The 11,361-nt window shown below is 47.4% G+C and overlaps 1 protein-coding gene and 1 long non-coding RNA gene across 2 annotated transcripts in view; one reads left to right on the top strand and one right to left on the bottom strand.

Annotated features, from left to right (window-relative positions):
- Nucleotides 1–4,103: 4,103 nt before the first annotated feature.
- Nucleotides 4,104–11,361, top strand: part of CPNE3 (copine 3) — a 39,078-nt gene continuing 31,820 nt past the window's right edge. The window contains exon 1 of the mRNA XM_074319048.2: nucleotides 4,104–4,251. The gene's annotated coding sequence lies outside the window, so the exon portion shown is untranslated. The remainder of the gene's footprint in view (nucleotides 4,252–11,361) is intronic.
- LOC141568632 (uncharacterized) lies at nucleotides 4,891–7,181 on the bottom strand. Its single transcript, XR_012491814.2, has 3 exons — nucleotides 7,039–7,181; nucleotides 6,115–6,220; nucleotides 4,891–5,079 (listed from the first exon to the last, which is right to left on the bottom strand). It is a non-coding gene; the product is annotated as an uncharacterized LOC141568632 (long non-coding RNA).

Here is an 11,361-nt window from a genome sequence, read left to right as displayed (position 1 = left end):
CCGGGAGGCGGCCTCTGGGCCGCAGGTTGCCCCCGCCGCGTGCTGTGGGACGTTCGGTGCGGCCCCATCCCCCACCCTTGGTTTCCCCTCTCCGTGTTCCGCAAGGTCCTCCTTCCCACCGGAGTGGGATGCTTTCGCAGGGGATGAGGAGGGCTTGAATCCTACGTGAACGCACAAGCCGCAAGCGGAGTACCAACTGTTTGGATTACGTGAAAAATTTTTATGGGCAGTCAGGCAGGATAGTCATAAGATGTTATAAAACTTAGGTTGCACTTATATAGTACTTTTAATGCTATACTAATACATAGTGTACTGACACATACTTTCATTTCATTGATCTTCCTTGTGAAGTACAAGGACACAGAGCTAGTAGGTAATGTGAGAAGACTGGAAGCCATGAGTCTAATGCTGCTACATGATTGCTGCCTCCACCACGTGCCATTAAATCAGCCACATTTCTTTAGGATTACATCAGTGATACTACTATTTTGTTTGTTTTCAAAGTATGTTTCAAAAATATATAGAGATCCTCTTTCCAACTTTTGTTGAACCCTAGTCTTTTTCCCCCAGAGGGAACCACTTTTACATATTTCCGCTAATAGCTACCGCAATATTGCTCAATAATATGTTTACACCACTGGATGCCATGATAATCCTGAAACTGAGTTTTTGATATTTCAGCCAGAGTGAAAATTTAATTACATTTTTCATTTTGAAAAGAAAAAAAGGTTCTTAGTTGCAGGAACTCTCATATATTCTTTACCTAGATCCAGCCATTGTTAACATTTTGTCACATTTGTTTTTCTTTATATATATATTACATACAATATGCATATTATATTCCTACTATTGTTTTCTGTTGAACCTTTTGAGAGTAGATTACAGATAGCATGACTTTTTATGCCTAGAAACAAAGACCTTCTCTTGTTTAGTTCCAGCATAACTATCAAATTCAGGAAATTGGCAGAATACTATTATTTAATATACAAAATTTGCTTATTGTCCCAATGCTGTTCTTTATATCAACTATTTTTTCTTCCACTCAGAATCAAACCCTGATTATGTATTGCATGTAACTGTCATGTTTCTTTAGTCTCTTTAAGTCTGCAGTACTTCTTTTTTTGGCCCAAGCACACTATCGTTTCTTTCCCAGTGAGCCTCAGACCTCCCCATATGACAGTCTGTCAGGATCCCTTCCCATTCCACCCACCCCACTCCATTAGTCCTTACCTAGCTAACTCCTATTCATCTTTCAGCTCTCAGTCCAAATGTCACTTCCTCAGAGGAGCTGTTCTTGATTCTCCCAACATACTTTCATATCCTTTATGGCTCTAGACATGTTTTGTAATTTCATTTTCATATTTGTGACTATTTGTTAATCTAGAGTATATTCTGCAGTTACAGTTGATAAGAATGTGTGCCTTTGCTATACCATAAACTCAATGACATGTCTGATTTCTGTCTATTACAATTGCTAGTACTATTTCTTCATTCTATACATTTATTGCATATCTGTAATATGTCTGGTTCTCTTCTAGATGTGAATGAAGAATTCCTAATGGAGTATATACTTTAATTGGGGAAAGATAGTAAGCAAGATAAATAAGTCAAAGATACACTGTTGATAAATGCTGCAGCAGAAGACAAAGCAGGAAGGGATAACAAGTGTATCCTGTGTAAGCATTGCAGTTTTCAATAGGGTGATGACCACAGAAGACCCGCACTGAGGGGACATTTGAATGAAGACCCAAAGAAGAGGGAGTGAACCATGAAGATACCTGGGGACAGAGCATTTCACGTGGGGGGAAGGCAGTGCAGAGGCCTAAACTGGGGAAGCCAGTGGCATTTCCACGACTGGAAAGCTTACTGCAGATAGAGTGCGATGAGCAAGCAGGAAAGGACCAAGAGATAAGGTCAGAGGGGAAGTGAGGCCCTACTAGTGTAGGGCCTTGTAGGCAATTCTCTATGACTGTGTGTGACAATTAAATTACATATCCTTGTGATCTAATTTGAAAATGGACTGAAAGGGAGCAAGTAGGGAAGGAGTTATTGGAGTGTTAGAATAATCTAGAAAGAAATAGTGCTGGCTTGGACTAGGCTGGAAGATAGGAGTGGTCAGAATCTGGATATATTTGAAGGTAGTGTTGACAGGATTAGCTGACAGGTCAGATGGGGATGGAGTTAGAGGAGAGAGACAAAGATAACGCCACACGTTCTCGCCCAAACTGGAGGAATGCTTTGCCATTACTTGAGATAGAGAAGACTATGGGAGGGATAGCTTTGGGGAGAAAGGTCAGAGGTGTTACTCGTGCATTTAGATTTGAAATGCTTATTAGAAGACTCTGGTAGCCAGCCTCCAAGATAACCCGCAGTGATCCTTACCTCTTGTATTTACTCCTTTGTGGAATCCCCTCCCACATTAAATCAAGACTGGTCTGTTTGAGCACTGCAGAGGTGATGGTGTGTGACTTCTGAGTCTAAGCCTTAAAAGTCATTGAGCTTCTGCCTTGATTTCTTGGATTGTTTACCCTGGAGGAAGCCAGCAGCCGTGCCATTAAGACACTCAGGCAGCCCTTCTGAGAGCCTCAGATGGCCGGGAACTGGGGTCTCCCACCAGCAAACAGCACTGCACCACTGTTACTCGGAAGTGGCTCCTCCACCCTGCGAGGTGACTGCACCCCTGCCCCTTGCCTGACTGCAGCGTCAGGAGACAGGAGGAGCCAGAACCACTCCTCCCTTCCTCCCAGCTACGCCACACCTAAGTCCCTGAACTTCAGAAGCTATGAGATAATAAATTACTATTAGTTTTAAGACATGGAATTTGGTGTGATCTGTTGATTTTGTGACTATCTCGTTCATTTTATCATCCATGTAAATCTCCAGCAGGTGCATCCCATATATATTTGTTCTTTGTTTCTAGAATCTGGTTATACCTGATACATAGTATGCCTTCAATATATGTTGAGTAAATGGGTAAATGAATGGGAACAACAGAACAGAATATAGACGATAGTTTGAGGAGAATGAGTAAGTACTCTGAATAGCTGTAGCACTACGCATTGACATGAGATTGCTTACTGGGTACTAAAAGTATAAACCATTTCCTTGTCTCCACTTCCTCCTATTTAGTGGAGACAAAGGTCATGAAGGGTAGGGATGGGAACTGGACTCCGGAACGTTTGAAACTTACATTGAAATTAGTGGCGCCTGAGGACTTTAATGTAAAGACAATCAACCATGACATAAAAAGGTGGTTTTTACCAACCTTTCCTAAAAACAAAACACTTCTTCTCTTTCTTTCCCCCGTGTTTCCACCACAGGGACTTGTTTCTGCCCCTGCAACTTGCCAGGTCTCCGCCTGCGCTGGCCCCTGCTCCCATTCATTCCCCTGCGCACACATTCTTCATGACTGGCTCTTTCCTATTTTTCAGGTGTCAGATCAAATAGCCTTAGAGAGAACTTCCCTGTCCCCCATCTAAGTAAGCTGCCTTTATCCCCAAATCACCCTTATTGCTTTCCTCACGGTAGCTGTGGCTACCCGAAATCATCTCACTCGTTTTTAATAACTTATTGTTTGTTCTTCCTCTGGAGTGGAAGCTTCTGTCTGTCTCTGGCTTGTCACACGTCTTGACCAATGCTCGGCACACAGGAGGCATCCACGACGTGCTGAATCCTCATCCTCACTGATATGATTATTTAAATGTATTTAGTTTTCATTTTTTGAGTTAAAAGAGTTGTTAGTTGGAAAGACTATTTCTTCATTTGTTTCATTTTCATTTCTTCTGTAATTAAAAAAATCCTTTGTCCTCTTTTATATTTAAAACCAATCAATTTATACTTAAGACGCTGACCCTTTCTTTGACTATGGAATTGAGGACGTAAAATGACGGGTAGGACGCATAGGCAAGTGCTCTAAGCGAGAATGGTTAGGAGCGCATTTCACTACTTTCGTGCTGATTCTTCCCTGGTTCAGATAGTGGCATAGTTTTCTCAAATATTTTAATTATTTCAACCCTCAGGAATTGATTTTGGTGCACCAAATAACGCCCCAAGTCAACTTGGGGTTCAGCCCCGCCCCTGGCCCCGCCCTCCAGGGCCCGCCCTGTCCGTTTGGCCCCGCCCCGACCCCCGTCCCCGCCCCGGGCCCGCCTCGCCCGACCTGCCTGGTTCCGGTGGATCCGCAGCCAGGCGGCCCAGCGGACGTGCTGCGTGGTGTCCACTCCCGCCGGACTCCCACTGCCGAGACCCGAGGTGAGCGCGGCCCATCGCGCGGGCGCCGCGGGGACCCCGGGGAGGAGGGCAGGCCCCGCGCTGGGAGCGCGAGGACGGGCCGGGCAGGCTCCGGGCGCCCCGGGGGTCGGTCCCGCGAGGCCGCGGCCGGGACGGGAGGGTGGGGGACGCCCGCGGTGGCCGCGCCCGTCCGGGCAGCAGCGCGCGGAGGACGCGCTCCGCGAGGGCGGCGCGGCGGGGAAGGCGCGGCGGGCGGCGTGGGCCTCGCTTCGCCCGCGGCCGGGAACCGGGAACCGCGCTCCGCCACCCCCCGCGGGCTCGGCTGCTGGTGTGTGGCCGCCCCAGCGACACGCCGCGGGTGGGCGGACGGGACCAGACGGCTCGGCCCGCGGCCCGCGGCTGCTGGACAGCGGTGCTCCCAGGTCATGCCGGCACCGCCAGCTCGCCTGCTATTGTTCCGCTTCACCCCGGAGGGCACTCCGCTGCAGTCCTGTCCCAGCAGGGCTGGAGTTCGGGTCCCTGATTTCCCAGCACACGCTCTGGGGCGTTTAGCGTGAGCGCATGACTGTGGGATGAGACGCTGCCGAGGTCTCGGACCTGTGCTTCGAGGTCTGTGGGCTGTGTGACCTTGGGCAGGTCAACCTCGTAGCCTGTCTGCGTTTGTGAAATGGAGATCAAGGACCTCCTATGCCAGAGGGTTGTTGTGAAGATGAAGTCAGCTGGTATTTGGAAGGCACTTAGCAAAGGGGTTGGCACACACTCGTGTGAGCGCCGTGCATCGGTCCTGCCGTTGTCATGAAGGGGGTCCGCGTGCTCCGCTCTGAGCGCCACCAGCCAGTCCAACAAAACCTGTCCGGGCCCAGGGCATCCGTGCAGGACGCCGAGAGGGAACGAAAAGAAAGGAGAACAATTAGAGCAACACCCACACTTAATCTGTGGCAGGCACCCTGGGCCACTTTTTTGTCTTTGTGAGAACTTTTTTTAAGGCAATTCCTTTTGGCTCATGAATTGGAAAAACACATTTCACTGTGGGCTGAAAACATTCCGAGGCCAGCCTCTGGGACCGGGCGTGCTGAGGCTGTCTGCATGGGTGGGGAGCCCGCTTTCAGCGCCTCACAGACTGACAGGTGCCCCCCCCCCCGCCCCCACCCCACAGCGACATGCGCCCTTGGCATTTTGGGTGTCTTCTCTCAGACGTAGGCCCCGAAGAATGGCGGAGGAGAGGAGGTGTTAGGACGGGGATCTAAAGGGGTCTTGGCTTTTAAGGGCTGCTTAGTGACTGGACACCTCTCCTAATTTTACCTGTAATGTGAACACTTTACAGACAACCATCTTCATTTCCACATAACTTTAAGACAACCTAAGGATTACACGTTTGGAAGTATTTAACTTTTCTGTGCTCTTTGCAGTGCTATCACCACTGCCCTACGCTGAACGTTTCCTTACAGCATCTGTTGTGCTCCCCAGTTTGTGCCGTATGTACCCCAGCTCCTATCATCAGTTCTTGCCAATGTAGCTCTAGACATAGCTGTGCTTCATCTACTATTGTTAAGAGTTTCATTTTCTGCCCCCTTTTCAAAACTTTCTGTAGTCAGAGATTTATTATGCTAGAAAGTCTCCCTGTCGGCAAAACTAAGAAAGTTAGCACTGGATGTAAAATATAATTAAATAACATTTTGACCTTCAGAGATTTGTAATGAGCCAGCACTGTTCTTCAAAAGCGTGGACCCTTAGGTGGCTCTCTGAGCAGCGCCTGCCTCTTTCCTTGCTGGTCCTCAGCGAGTCTGAGGAGTCCAAACCTGGTCATTCCTTTAAGGTACCCACTGTTACCGTCACCCTGCAGGCTAGCTGCCTCCCCATCACTGTTCCCCTTCACATGCTTACCTGTCTTGGAAGGACTGCTAATCGAGGTTAAAGTTCAAATAAATCATAGGCTATTTGCTGCAAGAGTTGTTGAAAGATTCGCTCAGGAGGAGGTTTGAATTAGCACCTAAAAGTAAAATATCATAGATTTTACTTACTTAACTACATTATTTAAGTGTCTGATATGATTATTAAAAGTAGACATTATGTAGACATTTTGGTAACATCATGATTATCACGCGGGGTGTCACGCGGGGCCTCTGGTCCCGCTCCCCGCATAAGAACGCAGGATATGGTGAGGCCAAAAAGGAACACCCACAGAGCCAGAGGTAGGGGAGTCATACCACTATATTCTCGCTGGCGGCTGGGTTGGAGACACAGGAAGCAGGAGCCACATTGTCCGCAACCCACCATCCTAACAGCAATCCGCGCTTGCCAGCTCAGCCACCATCTTCTCGCTAGCCCCCATTCGCTGCTAGCGTAGCCACAGCAGTTATATTAGTGGCCAATGGCTCACTGGTTACAGCTGACTGCCAACTAGTCACAGCTGATGGCCATCCAATCACAGTTGATGGCCATGTACTACCCCAGTGAGCACCTTTCCACGTGATAGCGAGAACCTGGAAATTACACTCCGGGCTCTGTCCCCACAATGATAACTCCCTTTACTCTGATTATGCTGGCCTAAATGCATTCGAAGAAGCTGGGGTGGGGGGTGGTATTGGGATTCTTCTGGAGAGGCTGAGAGGCTGTTTATTCTTTTAATATATAACAGCTTACCAGTATGCAATCATAATTTTTAAAAAGACATTATAAAATTAGTGTAATGGTCAAATTCACCAATATAAATTAGATGGATAGCATATTAATATAGTTTCCCCATGAAAAAGAGAAGGAAATACTACATATTCATTTTAGCAAATCAGTTTTGAAACGTCCTCTTACCAAGCGGAGGTATTGTGTCTGGTTCCTGTGAAAATTGTCAAAGCCACAGTGTGGCTGTAATATGCGCTGCCATCGGGCTCCTTCAGTGCTCTGACGTTTGGTTCCACACCTCCAGACTCTCAGGTGATGCTCAGGTTAAAATAAAATACATCTCTGCAGCGGTAAGAGGAACTTGCCTGTCCACATGTTCGTCGGTTTAGGGGTCAGGATTATTTAAAAAGAAGTGAAAATCAGAACAAGTATTTCCTGACGGTGTGAAACTATCTAAAATTACCACCCACCTTCCCTGCTTTAGTTTTCTCTTTAGCGCTTACTACCGCCTGGCATACACTGTACTTACCTTCTTTATTGTCTGTCTCCCTGCAGTGGAGCCTCCTAAGCGATATTTGTGTTTTGTTCAAGTGTTGTCTCTTAACCTCAGAGCCATGCCCCACCCAGTCCGTGGCCTGTATTTGCTGAAGGGGTGTGGAGTGAATGAACAGCAGTAGTCGCTGTTCCTGAGGGCAGACTGTGAAGGGGTTTCCTGGAAGCTAAACACAGCTGACATGGATGTGCTAAGCAACCATGAAACAAATTTCTTGAAATCAGGAAATGTATAAACATCTCAACAGTCCTTGCTCAACATACACGCTTAAGCCTTGAGAACAAAGTCGTCGTTGCTGCTGCTGCTCTAAACTGAAAGAATTTTCATATCATTGTTCATCATGACAGTGACAAATGTGACATGCCTGTCTTGCCCAAGGAGCGAAGGAGGCCCTTGGTTTTGAGAATTGGGCATAGTTGGATAATCTGGGCAGGTGAGAAGTTCTGACTTCTGGGAGATTCTGCCAGGTGCTGGGAGGGGACTGGGGACCCCAGGGAACGTGGTCTCCAAGGTGGACGTGCCTCAGTATCGCACCCAGCCTGCCCGTGCACAGATGGCAGCAGTTTCACTCAGGCCATGTGATTGTAAAACTTTCCTGTGGAACAGCTGGAATTTTCTGCCAGGGGATGCAGCTCTGGTTTTGATCACGGCAGTTTTTGGTAAGATAATTCACTTCACAGACGGGTACTTGGTAGCTAACTTTGCCAAGACGCCAGGAGGTAAAGCAAGGCAACATTGAGGTGCTGTCACTGCATCTGACTTTTATTAACACCTCCCTCACTGGGTGCCCCTACGATGAACTCTTCTTCGTAGGCTCGAAAATATAATCAGTGACATTTCTAAAATGTATGTACTGTGGCCGAGGGATTAGAAAAGTAGTGTAACCTGAAACACGTGTTAAGTGAACTCGGGCCTGCCATGAAGCAGAACAGATCAACGGATCTTAGGGATTTTCTAGCGAAACCAAGGAAGGGGCCTTAGCTAATCGCTCCCTTTGTAGCAATGAGGACAGGGTAAGATTGCACATACTTCTTGTTTTTAAAATTAAGAGTTGATTGTGTGTTAACACTGTTGTATTAACTCCTGCTTTCCCCAGTTCGGAACATGCAGGTATCATTAATAGTATTACTGTTGAGATTATAGTCAGAATAATTCAAGAATCTGGAAATTTACTTTTTTTTAAATGGTGGCCCAAGCTGCTTCCTTCTGCTGCCATGACGTGACCTGAGGGTTTAACAGTGCCAGAGTCCATGGCGGGTAGGAAAACTCGCTTCCTTGTCAGGCTGCATGGACCAGGCCCTCGGTTTTGTTTGTTGATGAGCATTATTTTTCAAGTCACCTGGGGGTAGGGACTTTAATACAATTTCAAGCAAAGGTACCTAACTAATGGGAAAGCATCTAAATACATATATTTTCAGATGCAGCTTTTTCGCGTGGAAGATGAAGGCTGAATTTTGAAAATCTTATCCTTTTCTTTCTCTTTCTTTTTTGAGTTCTTATAAATTTCCTGATACATTTCTACTTAAAAACAATTTCCCCCCCCTAGTACCACTTTCTAAATATGGTCCACATTCAGTGTGATTACATGAGTCATAGAACATTATCTGGAAGGAAGCGTAGAAGTGATTGACTCAGCTCACATGTAACAGTGGAAAACCTGGGGCCTAGAGAAGTTAGGACGTGTGGTACCCACAGAGCTGCAGGCCAGTTTTTGTAGCTCTGATGTAGAGACCCTTCCTGTTGGTCCCTTCTCACAAAGAAAAGAAAACACCTCCTTTTGTCTGTGTGTGTGCTGTAATGCTTGCCGTAACTCCTCTTCCCCTTTCTAGTATCTCTTGGCAGAAATTAAAACAAAAATGTGGGCATCACTTTCTTACTAAATGCAAGGCAGCTCACTGTAGATTCCTTCAGCACAAGGTTTTCACTCTGAGTCTGGATACCAAGAATCGCTGTTGCGCCCTAAGATGGCCCAGCCGCGCCCTTAGGAACCACTGAGGTGCTGGGACCCTGCACAGGTCTGGGTGTGGAGACCCCGGAAGGAGAAAGTGCTTCCTTTGCCTTAAGTAATTTACAGTCTAGTGGGCTGTCTGGAAGAGGAACTGCTAGGAGGTAAATATCAACCATCCAATTCCTCCACCCCTGTGGCATGCTACGGTTATTCTGGTTTCATTTGTTTTAGAAAAATATTAATAGTTGTAGCCTAAATGTTAATCTCATAATTTTTACGATCGTATTCATTAATTTGTATCAAGCTGAATATTACATTTGATACACTAATCAAAAAGCCGTGAGGAAATCCATTAGAGAATATTTCTGTGATACTAAGTAACGATTAGAGACTTCAGGGCCCTCAGAGCATTATGGCCCAAGGGGAAAGAATCTGGGTTCTTACCTTGGCCTTGCCATTTACTAGCTTGTTTCTCTCAGGTGAGTAATTTAACCTATTTTGAGAAACTCATTTTTTTTTTTTTCTAATAGGCACTATGCATTCTTTTGAAAATGAACAATGTGCTGAAAATTATCAACGTATCCTGGGGCAACCCAGACGTTGGAGCCTCACTGTGATGGCCATAGCATGCCATACTGACCTCTTTCCTGGTAACACAGCAGTGACCCTGTCCGGCCTGATCCACTCAGGTCTCTATGTAAGGTTCGGAGGACAATGTATTATTTGGAAGCACTTTGAAAATTGTAAAAAGCAAAATGAAAATTTATCCAGATATACGGAATTATTAACTTTCCTTTCCCAGTCTCCACTCTCCCCAGTTCAAAGGGAAAACCCAGCAGCAAGGGCAACATGAATGCCAGTTCTTCCCAGTGGAATAGAGTTTTCATCCTCAGTGAAAGTGGGCATCCCCTCTAGGAGATTTCCCTCCAGCTCCGAGGGCACCCTGCCCACGTCTGCATCACGCGATTTCTCACTGCCCTATGCCATTTCTAGCATACATCACTAGCTACTGATTTTGCCTTTTCTGCACCCCAACACGTAGGACACCCAGAAGACGGTAGTAACTGTTGAGTGAATGGGTCGCCCAACAGGATTCTGAGGTGCGCCAGGGCCTTCTCTTGCCGTGTCAGGGCCCCCACCCCGTCCTTGCCATAATAGTGGGTGCACACGAATCTCCTACTGTGTGCACTGGTCGGTCTGCCCGGACCGCCAAGCAGAGTAGCATGTCCTGGATTTGCTGCAGCATCACCCTCCCCGCGTTTGTTGGAGTGGGCACGGCAGAGGGCTTGCACTGCGGCTGCGGCCGGGTCCATGCCAGGCCCCCAGCCTACCCCTGCCCGCGTTCAGCCTGACAACAGCACAGCAGTTAGGGAGGCACGCCTTAGAACCAGAAGGGCCTCTGGGAACTTTCACTGTCGCCAACCTCCTCATCCTGTAGCTCACTGTGGACGTTTACTGAAGGCACTGGCGCGCAGTTGTTTGAGGATAAGTGACAAGGCACTGTCACTGGTGCCTCCTCTGTGCCCAGCTGGGCAGTGGCTCAGGTTACCTCTGAGAGGATTTAGGAAAACGAGCACCTACGTGTCCTCAAGGCTGACTGCTTTGGCAAATTAACTTCGTGTAAATCCCGGAGATTCTTTTATGGGGGTTCCAAACGAGGAGGAGAGGGGTCTTTCTGTCCTACTATTAGTCATAAGCCACCTGTGCTGAGACACCCGACTGAAACATCTGAGCAGTTAATAACAATTGCTGCAGTTTTCCCAGCAGTGTCTCGTATGTGCTGAGCAAGCTACACACGCCCACTGTCGGAGTTTTTAATCCTCACCTGATAGACGAGTAAACTGAAGTTCAGGGGGCTGATTTGGCAAATCTGACACCCTCCAGGGTGGGAGAGAAAGGGGGCTGAAGCATCCTGCCTCCAAAGCCATCGCTGTTTCTGCCGCAGGTGACCTGTGCCAGACTGTGCTTCCGGGGGAAGGGGCCCTGTTTGCAGCTCACGGCCGTGGAGAGG

This window comes from Rhinolophus sinicus, chromosome 7 (assembly GCF_057876585.1).
Source record: "Rhinolophus sinicus isolate RSI-liver-muscle chromosome 7, RSI-T2T, whole genome shotgun sequence".
Classification (NCBI taxonomy): Eukaryota; Metazoa; Chordata; class Mammalia; order Chiroptera; family Rhinolophidae; genus Rhinolophus; species Rhinolophus sinicus.
Note: the sequence above shows the minus strand (reverse complement) of the source record. Positions and strands in the feature narration are given on the sequence as shown.